We start from the raw sequence: 26,440 nt of genomic DNA, 5'->3' as shown, positions 1-26,440 counted from the left end.
TCCATCATTGCTTTAGAAACTAGTCAGTATCAGGTATGAAACATTAGTGCAGTCTTCTCTGTAATGTTACTATCAAAGGAGTTCCTGCCATTCAAATATGAAAATCAAAAATACTCTACTCAACTGGGGAATGTTTCCTCGAGATTTAATATAATTCTGAAATAACACACTTCTTTTAAATAAATCTTTTCTTAAAGAAGTAGAGGAAATAAATTATCTAGAATAATTTTAATGAATATAATTAAGTCACAACTAAGGTGGGATGTTTAGGACTTTACTCCAGGGTAACTAAAAATTAGAAGGTGCTTTCAGTAATAAACTTTAGTGGAATAGAATCAACTGGACTTAGTAACTAGCTAGTAAGAATAATTACATAGTGTATTAGCATATTGCATATGCTTTCTAACTTTGGTTGCTAAAAGCCTAGATTATATTCCTCTTTAAAAATTGTGTGTGAGGTGTGTGTGTGTGTGTGTGTGTGTGTGTATGATTATTGCTTACTTTCTTGAATTTTGTGAAGCTTGCCCTAGGTGAGAAAAATACTAGTTATGACTCTGGTGTGTCTTTGGATTTATAAGAACAGTAACTTTCCATTCTTGGGAAAATTCTCTCAAGTTTTCCCAGTCAAACAGTTGATCAAAAATAGCAACTGCCAGAGCCAAGTATAAATAAATCCAGATGATTAAAGGTTGAACAACCAAAGCTATCAGAAAAGCCTAAGAGAATGGTAGTTGTTTATATTGGAGAGCAAAAGAAACTGAGATTAGTTTAGCTAGAGATTAAAAGACTAAAAGAAAACTTGCTAAAGATCTTCAGAAATGTGAAGGGCTATTCTACAGAGAATGGTGAATTCTGTGGTACTCAGGTCAAGATTAGGGGAGATAAACACAAACTGCAGCATTTAGCAATTTAATCCAACAAACCTATATAGCTATATAGTATGTAACAGGTACTGTACTAGGCCCTCTGGATGGATGCAAGGACAAAACCAAAGCAATCCTTTTCCTAAGGGAATTTAGATTCTGCTGGTGGTAAGGTGGGGAGAAAGAACATTATGTACACAGGTAAGTAAATAAGAAATAAATACAAAGTCATTTCAGGAGGATCACAGGAAAGGTTCTTCTCTAGAATGGGATGTTTATGCTAAGTCTTGGAGGGGGCTAGAAAATACAGAAGATAGAGTTGAATAAGAACAATGTTCTGTACATGGGAAATAATAAGTGAAAGGGTCTAGTGATAAGAGATGGAAAGCTGTGCTTTGCAAACATAAAGTTTGGCTGGAACATAGAGTATGTAAGGGACTTCTAGAAATCAGCTCATGGATGCTCTCTCAGTAATAAGAGCTAGGTATCTAGGTCACCAAACTTTGAGAATCTCTTTCCTTTTAGGTCCTTGAAAACAGAATAAACTCTCAAATATCCAAAGTATTTTAGAGCAATCATGCTTCAAGGCAATGAGATGGAACAGGTGACTTTCTCAAGTCTGCTACTTTCCCATTCAGCATATATACACATGTACATGCATGTATACTTAGACTTGTATGAATACACACATAGATGTGTATTTCCTTTAGTTTTTTCATGTTTGTCTTTATATAGTTTTGTACGTTTATATGTATGTACACACAATGTGCAGTATGAACATGCAAGTGGTGTTTTTGTATAGAAACATGTATATGCCATGTGTCACAATATATATTCTATATATACATGTGTGTGCATAAGTAAAAGTTGTGTGTGTCTGCTGCTTGCCCAAGTGACAAATATATTACCTCCAGATTTATTTTGATTTTGAGTTTATAAGAACAATGGGTTTCCAGGCTGAGACAGTCAAATTCTCTAAAGGTTTTCTAGTCAAACAGTTGACTCAAAGTCTTACCAACCTAGCCTACCTTGTATAATGTATAAATACACATATAGTATGTTTATATCTCTATACATACATTCATATACATAGAGAGAGAAAAAGACACACATATACCTATTCAAAGAGCTAAAGTTATATAAGAGAAAGTATTAAAACTTTCAGATGATATGGGCCTCATACTATATTACTGGTGAATAATTTATTTGGTGAAACTAGTTTTACCTCTTCTTACTATAAAACAGAAATGAGCTTGAGAATGGTTACTGTGATACATGAATGTTGCTTTATCCTGAAATTTGGAGATCCCATCTGTAAAGCACCTAGTTCAAAGTTAATACATAGCAGATTTATTCTGTTTTTTTAACTGGACTTTAAATTCTGCTCTCTCTATTAGGAGAATAGCTTTTAAGCTATAAACTTTGAGATGTTTCTAATCTTATATCACTTTATCTGAGCACCCTGATCCATCAGTATTTAAGTGGCAAAAAGCAAAGCAAAACAACACTCCCATCTCTGTGATTGGATTTTCAAGTCTATATTTGTTCACTTGCAGTCCCGAGATTGTTAGCCTCCTAAGGTCATTGATTTGTGGCTGCTGGTTCTGCAGTGCTCTCTATAGTTCCTAGCCTGGAAGACCATTCTTTCTGATACTGACTCGGTGGTAGAGATGTTATGGCTGAGTTCTAAGCTGTTCCACTGGTAGATGGCATAATCATGCCTATGCTTATTAGAACATAGTAAGTGTTTAATAAATGCTTGCTAATTGGTTTATTTAAGGATCAAAATATGACAGAAGTCAATTGGCTTAGCTTGAGAGCTTCTTGCCACCTTTGCCTTTACTGTCAATATTGTTACTCTCCCCTACTTGCCTCTAACTTCTTAGACCTGACTAAAAACTTCCTTTAGTGCCAGTTTCATCTCTGGGCATTAAGAAAGTCCTAAATGCCAACTACAGACCTTCCTCTTCTGCCCTTGAGTCTCGTTATATAATGAAAGATCATTACACTTGGAATCAGAAATTATCATCTTACAGTCATGTCTGAATCTTCATGAACCCATTTGGAGTTTTCTTGGTGAGACACTGAAGAGGTTTGCCAGTTCCCTCTCTAGTTCATTTTACAAATGAGGAAACGGAGACAAACAGGATTAAGTGACCTGCCTGGAGTAAGTAGCTAAGGCCATATTTTACCTCAAAAAGATGAATCTTCCTGACTCCAGGCTTAGTACTCTAACTACTATGCCATCTTTCTGCCTCTAGGACTCAGGAGATGTAGCATGGGCAGTAGTGATAGTAGCATTTAACAGCAGCAACTAGTATATATGTAATGTTCAGAGACTTGCAAAGTCCAGACATAAATCATCTCTCATTTGATCTCAACAAGGAGAACATCTTATGAGATAAGTGCCAATATTATCTTCTGGATGAGGAAACTGAGAAAGGTAGATTATGTGATTTGTCTACAGTGACACAACTAGTAAGTGTCAAGATTGGAAATCAGTCTTTCAAAGCCATCTGTTCCCAAGGTTAACACTATCCATTGACCCCAGTAGCCATCTGAAATTCACTCAGACTCTGGGTGATGAGAACAAAATCCCTTTACCTTTATGTGCTTATTTCCTTAGCTATTTATCTTTGTTGTTTGGGGGTCCAGACCTGGGATTTCACTAGGATTAGAAACCTGGAGTAAAGAAATTCCCTTTCTCCATCCTGATTGGTCCTTCTTTGTAATATACAGTCTTAAAGATCTGCCTATGGCCCAGACAAGGTAAATGACTTTTCCAGGGGCCAAAATCTGCACAGACAGTTCTACTACAACTTTGTCTATATGTCCCAAAAAACAACACACTATGCAAAATTGTGAAATTAAAACCACAGAGATTTAGATTCCAGACAGGATATATGTTCATGAGGGAACCACTCAGAAAGTCAGGAGACCAGAAAGAATTCCTGACTGACTCCTTCACCATTTATACAATTTCTCATTCTTCATCTGAGGTGGCAACTCCCCAAAAGTTTCAAATAGGTAATTGTTCAGTAGAGTACTTCATGATGCTCTTCAGTCTTTTCATCTACCTTTTCCCAGGTATTTTGAAGTATATATATATATCCTTTTAAGATAGGCATTTATAATATCATGCCAATAACATTGAGACAGTAATAAAAATTCTTCAGTTGGTTAATCCCATATTCTAAAGAAAGAAACTCTAAATGCTTCTGGAAACTCAAGATTAGTTAAATTCCATAAAGGAAATATAGTCTGTTTCATTGTTCTACTGTACATGTGGAAATTAGTGATAATTGTCAGGCTTTCCAGAATGATTTGGGATTTTTCACAAAAGCCCAATTCATAAAATCACTCAGAGTTTAAGGAATATTTGTTTATGGAGCATCTTTCTCTGAAGGGTTCAAAACATTATGTTTATTCATAATCTCCCAGATTTCACTTGTTCTTCTGAGAAATTTATTGTTTCACTTCTTCATCTGAAAAATAAAAATATGTCATAGAATATGAGTTGGAACAGATGTATAGGTTAGATCCAGTCTATCCCATACATGAAAATAATCATCTTTATAATATCCACAAATAGTCATCTAGTCTCTGTTTGAAAATTTCCAAGGAAAGGAAACCAACACCTCTTGAGGTATCAAAATAATCTACATCTACCCCCCAGAGGATATAAGAGGGATATAAGAGGGAGTTTAATCCCAGACATCCCCTTTCCTTGAGAAAAAATCTATTTGCCCCTTTCACCTGTCCTAGTATCATAGGCATCTCTACCTTACCTATTATTATCCTATTTCCTTGTCTAGTCTTCTCAATGCCTAAGCATTGACTTCCAAACAAAATACAAATCCTTCAAATCTGACTCATCACCAAACAGATAATATTAATACACTATAAGCTTGGCCGGTCATGAACCCTAATGCTTATATCCTTAATTCTATTCATTGCAAGGACAAATCTTCTAGGCCTACTTCCCTACTCATTTACTCCCACTACCCAACTTTCAATAAACCTGGGAATAGCCATCCCTCTTTGGATAGGAACTTTGATTGGGCTTCTTCATTCTTAGGAAGTCATATTGAGCCTAAACTAGCCTTTTTACAATTTCAATCCATTGTTCCTGGTTCTGCCAAACAGAATAAATCTAATCCCTTCAAATAGATGAAAACATTTGATAAGTAGTTAGTAAACATCTACTCTGTTCCAAGCATTACACTAGACACTTGGATACAAATATGAAGGGGGAAAAAAAAAAAAAAAACTACTCATAATGATCTTATATTCTAATGAAGACACCTATCATGTCCTTTCAGATATTCTTTTCTCTAAATTAAATATCTCTTGTTCCTTCAACTAATCTTCATGTAACATCATTGGGAAGGACCAAAATGCTTTCCCAATCTTGCCTGTCCTTGTTTCTTCAGATTATTAATGTCCTTCCTATGCTGTGGTGCTCAGAACTGGACATAATACTCCAGAAGAGAGTTGTTTAAGGTAGTAGAATTATCACTTGAAGCTATAACTTTTAATGCAATTCAAGATTGCATTAGTTTTTTTTTGTTTGTTTGTTTTGTTTGTTTTGGGTTTTTTTGCCTGCTGCATCAAATTGCTAGTTCATATTTAGCTTACAAATGATATAGATTTTTTTCAGAATATCTACCATCTAACCATCCATCCTCCATCTTGAGAAGCTGATTTTTTTTGCACCAAAATGAATACCATATTCCTCATTGCACTGCCAACTATTGCTATAGCTTAGAAAAGGATTAATACTACTGCAATTCTGACTGAAAGAGAACTAATTCAGTCTTTGAATGAGAATCATAATGTGCAAGAAAAATGTGAAGAAAAGACATAAAAATTGAGGCTCTTTATAAAATAAAGCAAAAAAAAAATTCGATGTCCAAATTTCAGAAAGTCTTGAGGTTAGTTGGATCCTTTTAGATCAGATCATTTCACAATGGTCAGTGATTTGGGGAGGTGAAATTAATTTTCCCAAATCCATTCTGTGGACTAGAATCGGCACTTGGAAAAAGACATTCTCATTACCACTGCTACACATTAACCAAAGAGCAATCATAAAGTCGGAAGAACCCTTAGTTCTCTAAATCCCTTGAAAATGCTCTTCCCTTAATTAGCAGAGACCAACTTCACAGAATCCTCCAGAGACTTCCAATTAACTAAGCTTCTAGACTAGCATCATTAATACTTCCCTCTTAGTTCCAACAATTTATTTTTATTTTTCCCCAACACTTTTCCACCCTTGAACCTAACCTATATATGTATACATTTATAAGGAGCAGAGGGCAAAAGTAGAGAACTCATGCAATTTATTAAGGAAGACATAAAAGATACTGCACTCAACACAATAGCTGTGACTCCTCCAGACAATACTTTGTCCTACCTCCTGTGTTATTTCCGTTTAACTGTACGCCAGATGAACTAACCATGCCCTCTACTGATTTGGAGCAAAACTGCAAGACCACAGTGATAGTACAGCACAAGACAACATGTCTCCATATTCCCCAGAGATTTATTTCTGGCCATATGCTATCTTTCAGACTGCTTGTTGAACAACATTGTTTGTCTCCCCTGGTCACCAATGCCAAGATCTATCTGTGGAGTCATGCTGGCAGGAGAAATGGTCCTCAATTGGTGACAACAAACAAATTCTTTATTACTGACCCCGCCATCTGTCCTGGTTTCCACCTACCATGCTGGTAGATGGGTTCTCCTGAGCAGCTTTCAGACTGGCCGGGTTCAGTGCACAGCCAACCTTTATAAGCGGGGTCAGAAGGAATATCCAGATTGTACCTGTGATTAGACACACATGAGGACACATTTTATTAACAAGCATCTTTTGTCCAGAATTAAGACAGGTTGATAAAGCTATAGTCAGACCCTGCTGTCAGACAAGTCTTTGCTAAAGAATTGTACCAGATATCAAAAAAAAAAAAGAAAAAAGAAAAAAAGAAATGGATGGGGGAGGAGACATGGGATCCAAGTGGGATTCTAATGGGTGGGAAATGGTTGAATAAATCACAACATATAAATATGATAGCATATTATTATTATTATTATTATAAAGAGTATGAGGAATTCAGAGAAAAATAGGACTTGTATGAATTGATGAAAAATGATGTAAGCAAACCTAGGAAAATAATAAATGTGTTGACTATAAAAACATAAATTAAAAAAGCTCTAGAGGACAATTCTTTGTTCATTTTTTTTCACAAGCATTTATTAAATGTCTGCTGTACATTTTGATTTGTTAAACTATAGACACAAAAATGAAGCATTCCTGGCCTTCCAGGAGTTTCCATTCTATGTGTACACATTTAAGCATACATAAAAAGGAATATGGAGGGCATTAGAAATTTAGAATCAAGCAAGTTCTTGTGAAGAAGGCAGCATTGGAGCAGAGCTTGGGAAGATTCCAAGAGGTAGAAGTGAGAAGGGTGTTTGTTTATTCCAGTGTTGGGGTCTAGGGCTGCCTGTCCAAGACAGGCACGTAATACCTTTGTCCAAGGCACTAAAGTAAGCAATGGAGTGCCTAAGTCACTTTGGTTAAAAGGTAGAGGAGAATGGATTATAATGAAACAGGATTCTCATATCTTGGTATAAAGGTAAAGTGGGGAAAAGGAGGTTACAAATGTTAGAGAATGTGTTCATGGTCTAGTGAAGCTAATGGCTCCATTCTCAGAATAATGTCCTTAGATGCATAAAATAAGATACATAATATTATAAAGGAAATCAATTATATAGAAATACAGTTACCAAAATATTACTAAAATTTTAAAAAATAGTCCCAAGAACCTAGGTCTTTGTTTTTGCTTAGTATAGAAAGTTGGAAAGGGAACATTGGTTCACCCTTGTCGAGATTTGATTTTGATGTGTTGTGTTTTTCCTTAATTGGTACTCCTTGTTTTTTTTTTTTTTTTTTTTTTTTTTTATTATATATATATATATATATTTTATAATATTATCCCTTGTATTCATTTTTCCAATTTACCCCCCCTCCCTCTATTCCCTCCCCCCGACGACAGGCAATACCATACATTTTACATGTGTTACAATATAGTCTAGGTACAATACATGTGTGCGAATATCACTTTCTTGTTGCACAATAAACATTAGGATCCGAAGGTACATGCAACCTGGGCAGACAGGTATTAGTGCTAACAATTTTCATTCCCCTCCCAGTGTTTCTTCTCTGGGTGCAGCTACCTCTGTCCATCATTGATCACCTGGAAGTGAGTTGGATCTTCTTTATGTTGAAGATTTCCACTTCCATCAGAATACATCCTCATACAGCATTGTTGTTGAAGTGTACAGTGATCTTCTGGTTCTGCTCATTTCACTCAGCATCAGTTGATTTAAGTCTCTCCAGGCCTCTCTATATTCCTCCTGTTGGTCATTTCTTACCGAGCAATAATATTCCATAACCTTCATATACCACAATTTACCCAACCATTCTCCAACTGATGGACATCCATTCATCCTCCAGTTTCTAGCTACAACAAAAAGAGCTGCCACAAACATTTTGGCACATATATGTCTCTTTCCGCTCTTTAGTATTTCTTTGGGATATAATCCCAGTAGTAGCGCTGCTGGGTCAAAGGGTATGCACAGTTTGATAACTTTTTGGGCATAATTCCAGATTGCTCTCCAGAATGGCTGGATTCTTTCACAACTCCACCAGCAATGTATTAGTGTCCCAGTTTTCCCACATCCCCTCCAACATTTGTCATTATTTGTTCCTGTCATCTTAGCCAATCTGACAGGTGTGTAGTGGTATCTCAGAGTGGTCTTAATTTGCATTTCTCTGATCAGTAGTGATTTGGAACACTCTTTCATGTGAGTGGATATAGTTTCAATTTCTTCCTCTGAGAATTGTCTGTTCATATCCTTTGACCATTTATCAATTGGAGAATGGTTCGGTTTCTTATAAATTTGGGTCAGTTCTCTATATATTTTGGAAATGAGACCTTTGTCAGAACCTTTGTTTTTAAAAATATTTTCCCAATTTGTTACTTCCCTTCTAATCTTGTTTGCATTAGTATTATTTGTACAGAAACTTTTTAGTTTGATGTAATCAAAATCTTCTATTTTGTGATCAATAATGATCTCTAGTTCTCCTCTGGTCATAAATTCCTTCCTCCTCCACAAGTCTGAGAGGTAGATTATCCTCTGTTCCTCTAATCTATTTATTATCTCCCTCTTTATGCCTAAATCATGGACCCATTTTGATCTTATCTTGGTATATGGTGTTAAGTGTGGATCCATATCTAATTTCTGCCATACTAATTTCCAGTTTTCCCAACAGTTTTTTCCGAATAATGAATTTTTATCCCTAATGTTGGAATATTTGGGTTTGTCAAAGATTAGATTGCTATAGATGTATCCTTTTTTGTCCTTTGTATCTAATCTGTTCCACTGATCTACCGGTCTATTTCGTAGCCAATACCAAATGGTTTTGGTGACTGCTGCTATATAATATAGCTTTAGATCAGGTACACTTAGACCACCTTCCTCTGAGTTTTTTTTCATTAGTTCCCTTGCAATTCTTGACCTTTTATTCTTCCATATAAATTTTGTTGTTATTTTTTCTAGGTCATTAAAATAGTTTCTTGGGAGTCTGATTGGTATAGCACTAAATAAATAGATTAGTTTGGGGAGTATTGTCATCTTTATTATATTCGCTCGGCCTATCCAAGAGCACTGAATGTCTTTCCAATTATTTAAATCTGACTTTATTTTTGTGGCAAGTGTTTTGTAATTTTTCTCATATAATTCCTGACTTTTCTTTGGTAGATGGATTCCCAAATATTTTATACTCTCAACATTTGTTTGGAATGGAATTTCTCTTTGTATCTCTTGCTGTTGCATTTTGTTAGTGATATATAAAAATGCCGAGGATTTATGTGGATTTATTTTGTATCCTGCCACTTTGCTGAAATTTTGAATTATTTCTAGTAGCTTTTTAGCAGAGTCTTTGGGGTTCTCTAAGTATACCATCATGTCATCTGCAAAAAGTGATAGTTTGATTTCCTCATTTCCTACTCTAATTCCTTGAATCTCTTTCTCGGCTCTTATTGCCGAGGCTAGCGTTTCTAGTACTATATTGAATAGTAATGGTGATAGTGGGCAACCTTGTTTCACTCCTGATCTTACTGGGAAAGGTTGCAGTTTATTTCTATTGCATATTATGCTTACTGACGGTCTTAAATATATACTCCTGATTATTCTAAGGAATAATCCATTTATTCCTATACTCTCAAGAGTTTTTAGTAGGAATGGATGTTGGATTTTGTCAAATGCTTTTTCTGCATCTATTGAGATGATCATATGGTTCTTATTAATTTGATTATTAATATGGTCAATTATATTAATAGTTTTCCTAATATTAAACCAGCCCTGCATTCCTGGAATAAATCCTACTTGATCATAGTGTATTATCTTGGAGATGATTTTCTGAAGTCTTTTTGCTAATATCTTATTTAAGATTTTAGCATCAATATTCATTAAGGAGATTGGTCTATAATTTTCTTTCTCAGTTTTCGATCTACCAGGTTTAGGTATCAGTACCATGTCTGTGTCATAAAAGGAGTTTGGTAGGACTCCTTCATCCCCTATTTTTTCAAATAATTTATATAACATTGGGGCTAATTGTTCTTTAAATGTTTGGTAGAATTCACATGTGAATCCATCTGGCCCTGGGGATTTTTTCCTGGGGAGTTGATTAATAGCTTGTTCTATTTCTTTTTCTGAAATGGGACTATTTAAGCAATTTATCTCCTCCTCTGTTAATCTAGGGAGCCTATATTTTTGGAGAAAGTCATCCATTTCACTTAAGTTATCAAATTTATTGGCATAAAGTTGGGCAAAGTAACTCCTTATTATTTCTCTAATTTCCTCTTCATTGGTGGAAAGATCCCCCTTTTCATTTGTAAGACTATCAATTTGATTTTCCTCTTTCTTTTTTTTGATCAAATTTACCAAAGGTTTATCTATTTTATTGGCTTTTTCATAAAACCAACTCTTGGTTTTATTTATTAATTCAATAGTTTTTTTACTTTCAATTTTATTGATTTCTCCTTTTAATTTTTGTATTTCGAGTTTAATTTTTGGTTGGGGGTTTATAATTTGGTCTTTTTCTAGCCTTTTAAGTTGTAAGCCCAATTCGTTAATCTTCTCTTTCTCAATTTTCTTCAAATAAGCCTCTAAAGATATAAAATTTCCCCTTATTACTGCTTTAGCTGCATCCCAAAGATTTTGATATGATGTCTCATCATTATCATTATCTTGGGTGAAATTGTTAATTGTTTCTATAATTTGCTCTTTCACCCAGTCATTCTTTAAGATGAGATTATTCAGTTTCCAATTACTTTTTGGTCTATTTACCCCTAACTTTTTACTGAATGTAGCTTTTATTGCATTGTGATCTGAGAAGAAGGCATTTATTATTTCTGCCTTCCTACATTTAATTTTGAGATCTTTATGTCCTAATATATGGTCAATTTTTGTATAGGATCCATGAACTGCTGAGAAGAAAGTATATTCCTTCCTATTGCCATTCAGTTTTCTCCAAAGGTCTATCATACCTAGTTTTTCTAATGTTCTATTTACTTTTTTAATTTCTTTCTTGTTTGTTTTGTGGTTTGATTTGTCTAAATCTGAGAGTGCAAGGTTGAGATCTCCCACTATTATAGTTTTACTGTCTATTTCTTCTTGCAGTTCTCTTAACTTTTCCTTTAGAAAGTTAGATGCTATACCACTTGGTGCATATATGTTTAGTATTGATATGGCTTCATTATTTATGCTACCTTTCAGCAGGATATAGTTTCCTTCTTTATCTTTTTTAACGAGATCTACTTCTGCTTTTGCTTGATCTGAGATAAGGATAGCTACCCCTGCTTTTTTGGCTTTACCTGAAGCATAATAAGCTCTGTTCCAACCTTTTACCTTTACTCTGTATGTATCTCCCTGCTTTAAGTGTGTTTCCTGTAGACAACATATTGTAGGGTTCTGCTTTTTGATCCAATCTGCTATCCGTCTCCGTTTGATGGGATCGTTCATCCCATTTACATTTACAGTTAAAATTACTAATTCTGTATTTCCTGCCATCGTATTATCCCCAGATTATACTTTTTTCCCTTGACCCCCCTGATCCCCCTCCCCGATATTTAATTTACAGCCCCCCCTTGTGACGCGCAACCCTCCCTCTTTTTTTTTTTTTTTTTTAGGATCCCTCCCCCCTCCCTCCAAGTCCCTTCACTTATTCTCCTTTTCCTTTCCTCTTTTCCTCTCCCCCCTTTTAATGAGGTGAGAGAAAATTCTCTGAAAAACAAATATGTTAATTATTTACTCTTTGAGCCTCTTCTGATGAGAGTAAGATTCACACAATGATTCTCCCCCTCACTAAGTTCCCTCAGATATGGTGTATTTTCTATGTCTCTTCCTGGGATGTAGTTTCCCTCTTTTTATCACTCCTTCCCCTTTTTCTGAACCGACCTCCTTCCCTTTACCACACCCCCCTTTTTTTCTTTTATATCAGTAAAATCAAATTATCCTTGAGTATTTTTTATATACCCACAACAAAGTTACAGTTCTCAAGGGTTCTGTGTACCTTTTTCTGTTTCTCTTCAGTCTTGTGGATGTAGATCAAATTTTTTGTTTAAGTCTGGTTTTTTTCTTAGAAACATATAGAATTCCTCTGTTTCATTGAATGACCATCTTCTTCCATGGAAAAAGATGCTAAACTTAGCTGGGTAGTTCATTCTTGGTTGCAGTCCTTGATCTTTTGCCTTTCGGAATATCAGGTTCCAGGCCCTTCTATCTTTTAATGTGGAGGCAGCCAGATCTTGGGTGACCCTTATTGTGGCACCTTGGTATTTAAATTGTTTTTTTCTAGCTGCTTGCAGGATTTTCTCCTTTGTGTGGTAATTCTGCAGCTTAGCCACAATATTCCGTGGTGTTCTTTTTTTAGGGTCTATTTCAGAAGGAGTTCGATGAATTCTTTCAACATCTACTTTCCCTTCTGTTTCTATTATCTCTGGACAGTTCTCTTTGATAATTTCCTGTAAAATAGAATCTAGGCTCTTTTTTTGGTCATAGTTTTCTGGAAGTCCAATAATCCGCAGATTATCTCTCCTAGATCTATTTTCCAGGTCTATAGATTTTCCCAGTAAGTATTTGACGTTGTTCTCCAGCTTCTCATTTTTTTTGTTTTGTTTGACTGATTCTTGGGTTCTCTGTGAATCATTCATTTCTATTTGTTCTATCCTGACTTTTAAGGAGTTATTTTCTTCTTTCACAGTTTTTAGTTCTTTTTGTAAATGCCCAATTTCGTTTTTAAATGAATTATTTTGCTCTATTGAGTTTTTTTCCATTTCCCTAATTTTTTTTTTTTGAGAATTATTTTCTTTTTCCAATTCAGAAATTCTATTTTCTTGAGACTTTTTTATCTTTTCCAATTCAGATATCCTACTTTCCTGTGTTTTTTTAACCTTTTCTAATTCACTAATTTTGTTTCCCTGCATCTCCTGTGAATTCTTTATTTTTTCCAACTCCAATTTCAGGACATTGTTATTTTCTATCATAACTTCCCTTTCCTTGCCCCATTTTTCTTCGATCTCCCTCAATTTCTTAAGAGCTTCTTCTAGGAGAGAGTTATGTGATGGGGGGCAGGAATCGTTCCCCTTTAGGTTGTTATCTGATTCTCTGCTGTCAACTTCCTCGGGGTTGGATACCCGCTCTTTCTCTGTATAGAAGGAATCTATGGTTTTTTTAGCTTTTTTGCTCATACTTAAAAAAAATCTTTTGGGGTCTGTCCCTGGGGTAGGAAATTATTTACTTCTTTACCAGCTTCCTCCCAGACGGGATGGATGCAGCGGCTCCTGAGCCTGAGCTAAGAGAGAGCTCTGGGAGAGAGTTCCCCACCCTCTCCCTGGGAGTGCCTCAGAGGTGATTAGCACTGCTGTGCTTCGAGGGCGTAGAATAGTGAAGACTGCAGGAAGCCCAGGCTATGTGTCGGGGTGGGGAGTGGGTGTCTGCAGCAGGTGACGTAAGAAGCCCCTGCGCTCAAACTGGAAGTGTCTGCCAGAAACCGCGGTCCCTAGTTCAAAGGTTCCGCTTCTCTGGGACTTCCTGGAGCTGAGTTCCACTCCCTCCAGCTAAGTTAGGCAGTGTGTGTTGCCTTGGGCCGTATCCACCCACTTGTCAGTCTCTTAACTATTCTCAGGAGGTAGCTGAGGCCACACCCCCTGGTGCCGAGATCTGTGCCTGAGTCACCCCCAGGGTCCGGGGAAAATCTGAGTTTTAAAATATTTTGGCTTTCTCTTCTGAACTGCTAAATAATTAGCAGAGAAGAGCTAACGGCCTGTGCCAGATTCCTTTACCTCAGTGGCTTCTCTGATCCCAGAGCCCCTCCCAGCGCAATGGGCGCAGTGTGCCCCTACCCCACCGTCTGTGCTGGTCTCTTATTCCTCCCCTGAGAACTGACCTTTCCTGTTGAAACTCCAGATTCTCTTCAGCTGGTAAGTCGTGCTTCCAGTCCTTGTGGTATCTATCAATCCTGAGCTAATTTTGAGACTTAATTTATCTAATTGGTTGTGAGGGAGTGAGGACGTTCACTGAGTCGTGTGTTTCCTCTCCGCCATCTTGGCTCCGCCCTGGTCTCCTTGTTTTAAGGAAGGTTACAATTAGTGGATTAAAAGGAAATGATAGTAGTAAAAACAAAAAATCATCAATAAAACTTTTAAGTTCTAAAAAAAAAAAATTAGCATCAAAAACTTATACAACTCTAGAGATCACTTTCTTTGCCTGTGACTCATAACAATGTCCTTTAAGCCCGTGAGATTAAGTAGGGAAATCACAGAAGTTGTCATAAGTAAGTCAAAAAGTATTTATTAAGTTTGCCAAACACTGTAGTAACCACTGAGCAAACAAAGATAAGCAAAAATAGTACCTGACCTCAAGGAGCTTGCACTTAAATAAGAGAGTAAACATGTAAAAATGTATACATCCAAGATAATGATAATATAAATGGAATAGGAAGCCACTAGAAGTAGGAAGACTAAGAGAAGCCTCCTGTTTGAAATGGGAATTAAGCTGAGTCTTAAGGGAAACCAGGAAACAGGTAAGGATGGAATTGATGCTCTCTTTTTGGCAATAAGGACAAAGCAGACATGGGCACTGTATTATGCCTATGCACAATGACTAGTTTAGCTTCTTGCCTTAAGTTGACTGTCATCCTATGAAATAGTCTCTAGGTTCTGGGAAGGGAGAGGTGCGGTGAATAGAAGACTGGAATCAGAAGACCTAAGTTCAAATACTCAGATACTTATTAGCTGTGTAGGTCATTTAATCCTGTTTACCTTTATGTATAACATGAGATGGAGAGGGAAATGGCAAACTGTTCGAGTGTCTTTGTCAAGAAAATTTCAAAGGGGGTCAGAAAAATCTGACATAAGTGAACAAGAGCATGACTTTTTTTTTAAGAATAGGGACTATATTTGCATGATTTTATTAGATAAGTTCCTTCTCAACAACTTATAGTCTTGGAAAGTTGTCTGAAGGGCATAGAAAAGTTGAAGTATTTGCCCAAAAGTGCATCTTGGAGGTGAGAAAGTGAAATGGTGTGTCCTCTTCATTATCATAATTTAAGAATAATATGTTCTGGCATGAAAGTCTCAATAAAAACCAACTTGTCCCTGTTGGCAGCATATCTTGTGTATCCAAAATAGTACACCTATCTACAGGGATAAAAATCATTTCTTTAAAGGGATACCCTCCTCTCCTCTTAAAGCATACTGCAAGTTGATAGAGACCCAGGGCTGACATTACTATGCATAGAGGAGCATGTCAAAGGCAGCTGCCTTTTCCTGTTCACATTCCTATGAGGATAGCACACTGAAAAGTTATTTTTATTAAGTGTTTATGTTATCAAAACATATGCCCCTGCCTAGAATTTAATGCCCCCAAATTTACTAAACAGTCACAGCCTTCAAAAGGGATGATGAACCTGGAAAAATCACATTACCAACCCAATGTATTGGTCATTGTGCAGTGATTTAAAATTTAATAACCCCATTAAACACTGAGAGAAATCAATAGCAATATTTTCCGTAAATCTGAAGCAGATGACTGAATAGTCTGAATGCACACTGGCATCGGATGACATGGTGTGCAGTCAGCTGGTTTGTAGGGTAAATGAGGCTAGCATACAGAATCATCTGCTCTGGGAAGAGAGTCTAGGTTATAAGCATTCCCTAAAGATACCTCATTCAATGGAATAAGCTACAAAAGATTCACAAGAGCTCCATAGAATTCAGGAGCTAGCTGTGCAAAAATAAGCCTAGTGGAAAGGAAGTCATTTTGTGGGCATATGTCATTTTTTATTCATTCCCCAGGACTAATGATCTGCAGGGCTAATTAACAGGTAACAAACCTTTAGTGGATCTTTAGTAAATCTTAGAACTGTTGTGAACTGCATCTCTTCATTGGTCCAGAATTTTATTGGGTTGAGTTATTTTCAGTTTGTACAAGGAAGCAACTGTTCTAATGAACTCTGAACCTCCAGAATGCTGTATCTTTCCATTCATTCAATCCAGTGAATAGCATGGATATTATTTTAGAGCAGAGTCTTAATGCTTTTTTGTTTGGAATTTCTTTAGCAGTTTGGTCCCATTCTTAGAATGGTGTGTTTAAAAGTATAAAATACATTTTTTAAAAATACCTGAGATATCAGATTAATAACTCTTGCTCAGGCTATGTAAAGCTAGAAAAGGAAGAAACAATCTGTCACCTCTGACACCATATTCAACAAGTTGCAAATTAAGCCTCTTGTTCTTATTGCTAAGAAACTATATATATATATATACATATATATATATATATGTATATATATATATACACATATATATATGTATATATAAAGAGAAACTTGGGAAGACATGCATGAATCGATGCAAAGCAAAGTGAGCAGAACCAAGAGAACAATTTATTCACCATAACATAAAGAAAATCAACATCAAAAGCCAGGGGAACTCAAAGTATATACAGTAATAAATTAGGAATTCAATGAACTGGCATGGGGCATGTCTCCCTTCTCTCAGGAAAGAAGTGGGAGACTATAGGTATGAAAGGAGTTTATTAGATACAGCCAATATATTGAATTGTTTTATTTGTTGAAAGGCAATGTTTTGTGACTTGAGCTGTCATTCTATAGAAAGTGAGAACAATTTTAAAAAGAAGCCTCAATAATATTTTCTTTTAATTGAGGCTTCTATAGTTTGATTCTTTGCAAAGAGAGTGCTTAATAAATCATATGGATTTAAATTCCTTTTAAAGATCTGTGCTTTCCTCCTCCAACAGCTCAAATCCCTTCTGTTTTTATCTCTATTGGATCTTGGAGCTCCCTGCATTTTATCTTATTTGAATTTAGGCTAATAATTATATATTTCTTTTATATTATGGATATATATATGTGTATATATATATACACACACACACACACACACACACACACACACACACACACACACATATATATATATATATATATATATATATATATATATATATATATATATATATATATATATATATATATATAAAAGGCTGGCTACAATGAACAAAGAAATACAAGAGTTGTACTTTTAAAAAAATTCTGTAATTGATGTTCTCTTTCATAGACCTATTCTTTGTCCAGTTTCCATGAAAGATTTTCTCTTGAAGGCATTATAACAAATATATCATTATATTTATTATTATGTACTTTTGTATGTATGTGTTGTATTCTCAATAGGATATGAGGAAAGGGATGTTTTATTTCTGCATATTCCAGCTAGAGGACAAAAGAGACAAAGCTGAACTTAGAGTCTGGATTCTCACTGACTGTGACCTTGGCAACACTTAAACTGTATCACTTTCAATTTTCTCATTCATAAAAATGACAACAATAATAGATCACCTACATCATAGGCAGAAGCATGTTTAAAAACTGACTGTCGGGGAGAGTGGGAAATGTTGGGGGAAGTACATACAACAGACCTAAGTTCAATCTTCATTGCTAACATTTTTTCCATCATTTTCTTGAAACAAGCATTTATAAAGCACCAGGCATTTGCTAAACACTTTACAAATGTCATCTCATTTGATCCTGACAACACTTCTGGGTGGTAGGTGCTATTATTATCCCCATTCTACAATTGAGAAACTGAAGTAAACAGGATTAAATGACTTATTCAAGGTCACACAGCTAATAATGTCTTAGGCTAGATTTGAACTCACATTTTCTTGATTCCAAATTGAGTACTTTATGTACCACATCACATAACTGCCTTTTCTAAGATTAAATAATCAACAAAGCAATAAATCAAACCCTGATTTGTAAAAATTACTGATTTTTCACACTGAAAATTTAACAATCAGCTCTCATGAGGCAATTCGAATTGGCCCTAGCATATCCCTGCATTGGGTTATTATGAGGATCAGATGAGATAATATATACAAAAACTCCTATGACTTACTACAATCATAAACTTTACTATCATAAATATTTAATAGCTTAAAACTGAATTAAGACTTTTGGGACATCCTGTATGTAAATCAGTATAGAAATAATAGCTATTATAACTATTATTGTTATTATTTTATTCCTAGCACCTAATAAAGTGAATGCTGCATATTAGGTACTTAATAAGTGCTTTTTGATCGATTAAATGAATGAATGGAATATTTTAAGGAGAAGAGGCTTCCTACTTATCAGTGGGAACATCTCACTATGTCACTCTTCATAAATATCAGAGAAAATATTGTTGCATATTATGATGTATCATTATAATGGCTTCTGAGGATTGCCTTTGGCCATGATTTTAATGCTGAGGGAGTCATTATCAGTGACTAATTGATTTGATGAATGCTGAGATGATGACAAGGCTATGGAGCAGAATAAGGGAACTACATCAAGATCTTAGACCCCTCATCATATCCCGTCAAGCATACTGGGTGGTAATAAATACACACACACACACACACACACACACACACACACACACACACACACAGAGAGAGATTTTCTTTGGTTATACTTAGTTTTTCTTCATTTTGGTTGTGTTTACTTTTAATAGTTTAGTAATTGTCACAGAAATCTTTGTAAATGTGTTTTAAATTGTAGTTTCCTTAGCAACCATATGTCTTCATTTAAAATTCATTTAAGTTGAAGAAAATAAGGAGAAAAAAACTTTTTCTAGATAAAAAATATCAAAGGAGTCATTCTAGGAGGTAAAATTCCAGTTCTTTTTGTTTAGACTTTTAATTTTCAAGAGGCCATTGTTGGAATAAAAGTCCATCATTATGGAGCTGATTGCCTTCAGTTCAGGCTTCCATTCATCAGATTCAAGTATAAAAATGGGCTTTGTATTTTAAATTCTTGGCCTTCTGACCTGGCTATATGTCCACTCTTCATGTTACTATTTATTGCCCTTACCAAGAAATGGTCTTCTGCACTGGTTCTCTTGTGATCAGGTCAGAGAAACCAGTCTCTGAGTTCAAGCTTGGAGCCTGTGTGACCTCTCCTGTTTCTTCTAATGCTGACTTTTGCCAGTCTTTTTAGCTCTTTCTCTCCAAAAATGATCACAGATCAGTAATCTGTGCTCTTTGACCTTCAACTTATGCACATCCTTTACAAAAGAAAGATTTTCCCCTCCTCCCAATACAATAATCTTTCTTAGTGCTATTGTTATTGAATATTTTCTATTTTTATTATAATCACCTAAGAAGGAAAATCGGTTTTTAAAAAATTCTTCTATTTATTCATATTCTACTTTCAGTCTTTTGTGGTCACCTTGGGCTCACATAATATCATTAGACCCTCTTTCATACAGTTACCTAATAAATGTTTATTGAATGCTGAATGAATGAATGTTGTTTAGGATATTAATCAAAAGGCCAACCAAAAAAGATGGAAAATGTGATATCCTTGAGAGACTGTGGACTGTTTTGTTTTTATAGATCTAGCATATAGGACAATATACTGCATATAGAAGATACACAATAAATGCTTGAGAAATAAAGTGAATAAAACATACTGGCTTACATATGGCTACCATGTGGAGACTAAGGGAGGGGAATAAGCATTTACATAGTGCCTACTGTGTGCCAGGCACTGTGCTAAGAACTTTACAAATGTTATCTCATTGATCCTTGCAACAACCCTGGAAGGGAAGTGCACATTATTCATCCTATTCCAGAGTTGAAGAAACTGGGGCAAACACTGTATCACCTAGCTGCCTCCAGGCACATGGTCTGAAGATATTGTCGATCCTCCATACTGGGAAATTAAAGAAATGCCTGTATCACACCGACCTATTCATCCAAAAAACTCACTTAGATTGCAAGACCTCATGCTGGCTATTCTAGGGAGTAATTACAGTCGACCTGTAATCTGCTACTCTGGGATGCATTGAGGCTATGAAGGAGTTTGAAGGGGTCTGGTAAGATATTATTGATTTCTTGGAATCTCATTCAGGCTGATTGCACTTGGGTACTCTAAGGGTTGATTCTTAAGTCACATACCCTGGCAATTATGAGGAGGGTTGATATAATAAAGCATGTATCCAGGCCCTTGTAGACCCTTTATTTAATGTGACAAGGAAGTTTTAATGAAGTTAAAGCTTACCTTCATGCTTCAAACTGCATCTATACTTCTGAATTTCTTATTGGTTAGGGATTTCCATAGAATAATTGTTCAGGTTTGCTTGCTATCCCCTTCTTGCACTTCCTTTTATTTTCATGGTTTGGAATAATCAATATATCTTGTTTGTTAAACTCTGCTCATCTTTTCAAAGCCTTAAGATACTAATAAGAAATTTTTATACTCTCTTTGTTTATGTCAATAGATATGGGTACTTGTATTAAGAAAAAAACAATGTATAAGAGATTTTAATAGTTATAATAATGCATTGTAAATAATGGTGGTTATCTAGTTATATGACATTTTAAGATTTGCAAAATATTTAAAGTATATTATCCCATTTGTTCCTCATAACTACTTTTTATTGCCATTTTATGGATGAAGAACTGAAACCCTGAAAGAGGTCAAATGACTTGCCTGAGATTATCCAGCTAATCAGCACCTGAGGCAGGTTGTGAATCCAGGTCTACCATACTCCAAGTCCTGCATTTCATATACCATGCTTCTAGTATAAGGAACTATATTTTAAAGCTGATATTCCCACATTTGAAAACTACAGTAATGACAGCTTTACTTTGATTCAGAAGGTTATAGCTTCAGTGTTGGAAGGGACCTATAATTTATTTAATTCAACATCCTCATTTTATAGATGTGGAAACTGAGGCACAGAGCGATCACATTACTTGTCTAGGATCAACTTTTTCAATTGCACAAGTTAAAATAAAAATCTTGTAAAACATTGAAAGGTACACTTCCCAACTCTTTCTACAACTTGTCATAGCTCAAATAATGGGAGTCACATTTTTCTACCCTGCATGAATCCAAAGAAGACTTCTAAGTTTACAATAGCTCAACCACCAAACCAAGGACACAGAATCAGTCAATCATCAGCTATTTATTAAGCACCTACTATGTGCAAAGTTCTATATTAAGTAATATTGATTCAGAAATATTGTGGTTTTGGAGGCTGAACACGTTAGAATTCAGATAACTTTTACACTTAAAAATCTTTTAAACTACAAAGCACTCCCTGTTTTCTTTACACTTGATGTCTTTCATGCCCAGAATGCTCTCTCTTCTCACTTCCACCTTAAGATCCCTGGTTTCCTTTATGATTCAAAATAAATTCCACTTTTGGCAAAAGGCTTTTCCTAGTTCTCCCATTACTCAATCCTTCTCCTCTAAAGTTACCTTCTACCTCTTCTGTATTTATTCTGAATATATCTTGACCAGTTCTTCAGCTCCTTTTTATATATTGTCTCAACTACATTAAAATATAAATTTCTTGTCTGAAAACTGAGCACCTTATAGGGTACTTGGAAAATGGCAAGTGCTTAGTAATTGTGTCTTTATTTCACTTATTTATGTTCTGTCGAACATTAAAATATAAGCTACTTGAAGAGAGGTGCTAACTTTGCTTTAATTTGTATTTCCAGGATAGTGTCTGACAAATAGTAATATGACTTTCATTCTTTCCAGAAATTTCTTCCAGATAGATACACACACCCAAAGCATGGGGTTAAGTGACACACACTAGTCATACAACTGTTATCTAAGGTCAGATATGAACTCAAGCCCCCCTGACTCCCAAGTTTAGCTACTCCCCTCCCTGAATTAATGAAATTTCAAATGAACTCATTGAGAAACTCTGAAATCGCATTATCTTAGTCAACAAAAGCATCTAGTATGTATCCAGATCACTAGGAATGGGGGAGAATCTACCAAAAAAGTATCAGTTTACAAATCTACAAAATACAAAATTACTACATTAACGTAATTACACTCTACAAAACATTGTCACACATAACCTTGCCTTCAAGAAGTCTGCAGTCTTCTTTGGGAGTTTGGGCATAAATCTTAAAACATAAGTAACCAGAACAGTTAGTATCTGGAAATAGTGAACATTTATCTGATCAGCCCAAGTAAATTATCTTTCCACTATTTACAGCCTTAGAACAACTCCAAGAACCACTTGTTTCCATCTTGGGCACAGGAAAAATATAGATGCCCGTAAATTGCCATAATGCATTTCTGCATTCTATTAGCTGATGAAAAAGAAGGGTTAGAATTTAGGTTGCAAGAGGCTGATATACTGTAATGTTCCCCTAGCATAGGCAGTCAGCAATCCCTTCCTGAGTCCCGTAAGAGTACTTTACATTTTCTTCCCATCTTTCAGCTCATAAACATGTTTCTCTTCAGAACACACACCATATGCCATTGGAAAAGGGTTGTAAAGTTTTATAGATATATTTGAGAGTATTATAAGAGTATAATAAAGCAAAAATAATGCAAAGGAAAGGGAATTATTGAACAAGTGAATTAAAATATTAGGCATGAATACCTTTATCACATAGAGTTTCTATTTGTTTGTGAGACTCATAAAAATGGAATTCTTGTTTGGTTCAAAGAATATAAGAGCTTTCAGTTTGGTTTTTAAATTTATCAGTAAATGGCTCTTTAAGCATAAGGATCTGTTTCTATATTATTCTAGGTTCTATGATACCCTATATAATTCAAAATGAGGAAACTGCAAGATTTTATACAATCTCCTGAGAATTTCCATGAACATCTCTTTTCCTTTTATAAAGGACTTTTTAGAGTTCATTAAATAAGTGTTTTTGAATGACTAGCATTGTCTTGGTGCTAATGGTCAAAGATACAGAACACAAAGACATAGTCTCTACTAAGAAACTCAGATTCTCAAAATCACCCTGCTGGATAGGTCAGCATCCAAGATGGGTAAATAAACACATGCAGAAAGAAATTAGCTCTTGAAATGAATACTCACGTTGTTGAAGATTTTTATAACTAGCAAAAGTTGAACATCAACTTTGCTTCATCTGACCCTGAGTTGGAGCCCAGCAAATGGCGAATTTGTTCCAGGAAAAAAAAAAGGAGTGAGAGAATATATCAGTTAAAATAATCTGTTTAAAGTGTGGGAAAGAAAGCAGTAAACTCATTATCAGGATTTTGGCTAATAGGTCATGAGAAATAAAGTTTAACAAGGACAGTGAAGGAATACACATCAAAGATGACCTTTACAACAGCATTTAGGACAGACTATAAGAGGTTGGCATTAAAATAGTTCAGCTGAGAGAAAGAACCAATCAGGAGTTTCATGGGAAAAATATCTGTAGATTCACAAAGGGAAGATATTGTATTAGGTAGATGGAGCCCACTAAATACAAAAGTAAATCCAACTAACAAAAATCTAAAGAAATCAAAGGATCTGTGTTTAGAAGTACTAAAGGGCTTACAGTAGCGGAGTTTAGCAGGGCAAAGTATTTTAGAGAAAGATATCAATCACAATTTTATGTTTTTAGCTAGCCCAAGGCATTGAATGTCTAATGTCTAATATCTAATAATCCTCAGATGCTGTTAGATCTGGCATTAAGAAATGGAAATGGGAATAAATTTATCAATAAAAAGACATGAAGCTAGGAAGGAAGGATGTCTAATGCATCCAGACAGTCTGACCCAAAAGAGATCTCAGAGCTGAAGAAATCTATTTACAAAAAATTCTACATGTATAAATAAAAATCTTCAATTTAAGGTGTTTAAAAGTTAGCTTTTTGAGTGGGGAGATATGGCCATGAAATCACTTTTGTGTAGTGGTATGGATGGTTGAGTAGACATCAAGATTTATAAGTCAAGAGTATGCCATAGCCCCTGCCCTCCAAATAATGAAGGTGATTGAAGATTGAACTTTAAAAAGACATAAGATCCATAATGAGCAGCTAAGTAGCATAATGGCTAGAAACCTGGATTTGAAATCCAGAAGACTCATCTTCAAGGGTTCAAATCCAGCCGTGTGACCCTGGGCTAGTCACTTAAGTATATTTGTCTTAACTCCTCATCTGTAAAATGAGTTGTAGAAGGAAATGACAAACCACACTAGTATCTTTGCCAAGAAAACCTCTAAATGGGGTCCACAAAATGCTGATATGACTGAACAACAGACTGCATTCTCCTATAATTTCCAGAACATTGGAAGAAATAGCATGGGTGTGGAGTATGGAAGATCTCAGTTCAAATCCAACCTCAGACATTTAGTAGTCATGTGACTCTGGACAAATCATTGATTCAGTCAATTCCTCATCTGTAAAATAGAAATAATACTACTACCTATCACTCAGGATTATATAAGGATAAAATGAGATAATTAAAACACAAAGCACAATATCTAGCATATATTAAATACTATAAAATATTAGCTATCATCATTATCATTGTTAATATTATTATTATATACCTGCATTCTGCCTTGTTTATAGAAGAATTTTGTGTTCAGTTCTAGATGTTACGTTTTAGGAAGGATAGTGATTAGCTAAAAAGTATCCAGAATTGGTAGATAGGAATTGTGAGGTGCCTTGAGATCATGCCATAAGAGGATTAGTTAATAGAAATGGAATGGTTAGCCAGGAGAAGAGAAGACCCAAGGGAAAATGATAACTATCTTCAATGATTTCAAGAGCTATCTTCTGAAAGAAATTAGATTTGCTTTGCTTGGACCCAGAGGGAAGAACTAGGAGCAACTGAGAAGTTGAAGAGAGGAAGTTTTTGATTGATGTGAAGATAATCTTTCTTATAATAAAAATAATTGTAATGAATATGATAAAACTATCTAAAAGGAGATTAGACTGTTTTGAAAGTATGAGAAACTGGGCAATGGGATAGATCTCTCTCATCAGAGATCTTCACCTAAAAGCTGCACAACAATTTTCTAGGAATGATGCAGAGGGGTGATATTGTTCAGTAAGAGTTTTGATTACATAAACCCCAAGGTCCCTACCAACTCTAAGGGTCTATGATTCTTAAGAAGAGCTAGATAATAAATAGCTATAGTTGGAGAAAATACAGGTGGCCAGAGACAAAAACTTAGGAAAACTCATTCTGTTGACAAATAAAAAGAGGAAAGATAGAATGAGAAGTGAAGGCATTTTCTTTCATTTGTGTATCCCACAATTTCACAACTCACAAATCAAAAAGGAGCAAAGCTGAACTTTACTTCTGCACTAAATAGCTAAAAACAATTTGTTAATCAAATTAACAGCAAAAGTTGGTTTGCAACATTAAAAGTTTCATAATTAAGAGAAACAATTAGTTTAAAACATTTTAAGAACAATTATTGACATAAAATTTACTAATCATGAGTTCTTGTCTCTTCATGAAAGTAGGTTCCTCAAAACCTTTACTAGGCAACAGTTTTAAAGTCTAGTTCTTTCTAAACACTACATTAATTTTTAATGATTACATTTAAGAACTATTCTACAATGCTAGAATTGCTTAAATTATACTAAATCATCATCTCCCTCTCTTTTACCACTGCCCCAATTAGCTTTGTTGCAACTTAGTTCCTTTTTCAAAAATAAAGGATTGAAGCCACTAAGGAGAAAGATTGGATCATCCCACAGAATCTTAAAATCAGTATCCTTCCCTCCCCTTTATATCCACTTAGTAGACAAATATTTAGTTTATAGAACCAGCCTATAGAAGAAAAGTTGATGTTTCAGTGTAAAAGGAGGGAGAAATATTGAAATGATCCATATTTCTGCATCCTTCTACTTCCAAACAATTAGAAAAGCCTTTATATTCTGATCTAAGTAATTACTATAGGGTTTTCATTACAATGGAACTAAATAATGAAATAATTACATCCTCTAAAAGATATAATGTATTTTTGTTTGCTATCCCTAGTTTGAAAGAATTCTTGAAAAAATTATTAAAACTATTTTCAAGGCTGGGCAGATTGGAAGCTTTTAAGCTTTGAATCAGCAACTTGAATCTCCCCATTTGTTTCACAGAGTTAGTGTTAAATCTCTAAACTGACAAGAAATTCTAAGTACTCTTATCTTCCCATACTATCAAA

At 35.2% G+C, this 26,440-nt stretch overlaps 1 protein-coding gene and 1 long non-coding RNA gene across 2 annotated transcripts in view; one reads left to right on the top strand and one right to left on the bottom strand.

Annotated features, from left to right (window-relative positions):
* The window catches only part of DPYD (dihydropyrimidine dehydrogenase), a 956,758-nt gene that overhangs the window by 869,536 nt on the left and 60,782 nt on the right, over nucleotides 1-26,440 (top strand). The gene's annotated exons all lie outside the window — the stretch shown is intronic.
* LOC141539675 (uncharacterized) lies at nucleotides 1,569-24,744 on the bottom strand. The gene is made up of 3 exons (XR_012481362.1): nucleotides 23,360-24,744; nucleotides 6,586-6,686; nucleotides 1,569-4,348 (listed from the first exon to the last, which is right to left on the bottom strand). It is a non-coding gene; the product is annotated as an uncharacterized LOC141539675 (long non-coding RNA).

The sequence above is a fragment of the Sminthopsis crassicaudata genome, chromosome 4 (assembly GCF_048593235.1).
Source record: "Sminthopsis crassicaudata isolate SCR6 chromosome 4, ASM4859323v1, whole genome shotgun sequence".
NCBI classification, from domain to species: Eukaryota; Metazoa; Chordata; class Mammalia; order Dasyuromorphia; family Dasyuridae; genus Sminthopsis; species Sminthopsis crassicaudata.
The sequence above is the reverse complement of the archived record's forward strand: the minus strand, read 5'-3'. Positions and strand labels throughout refer to the sequence as shown.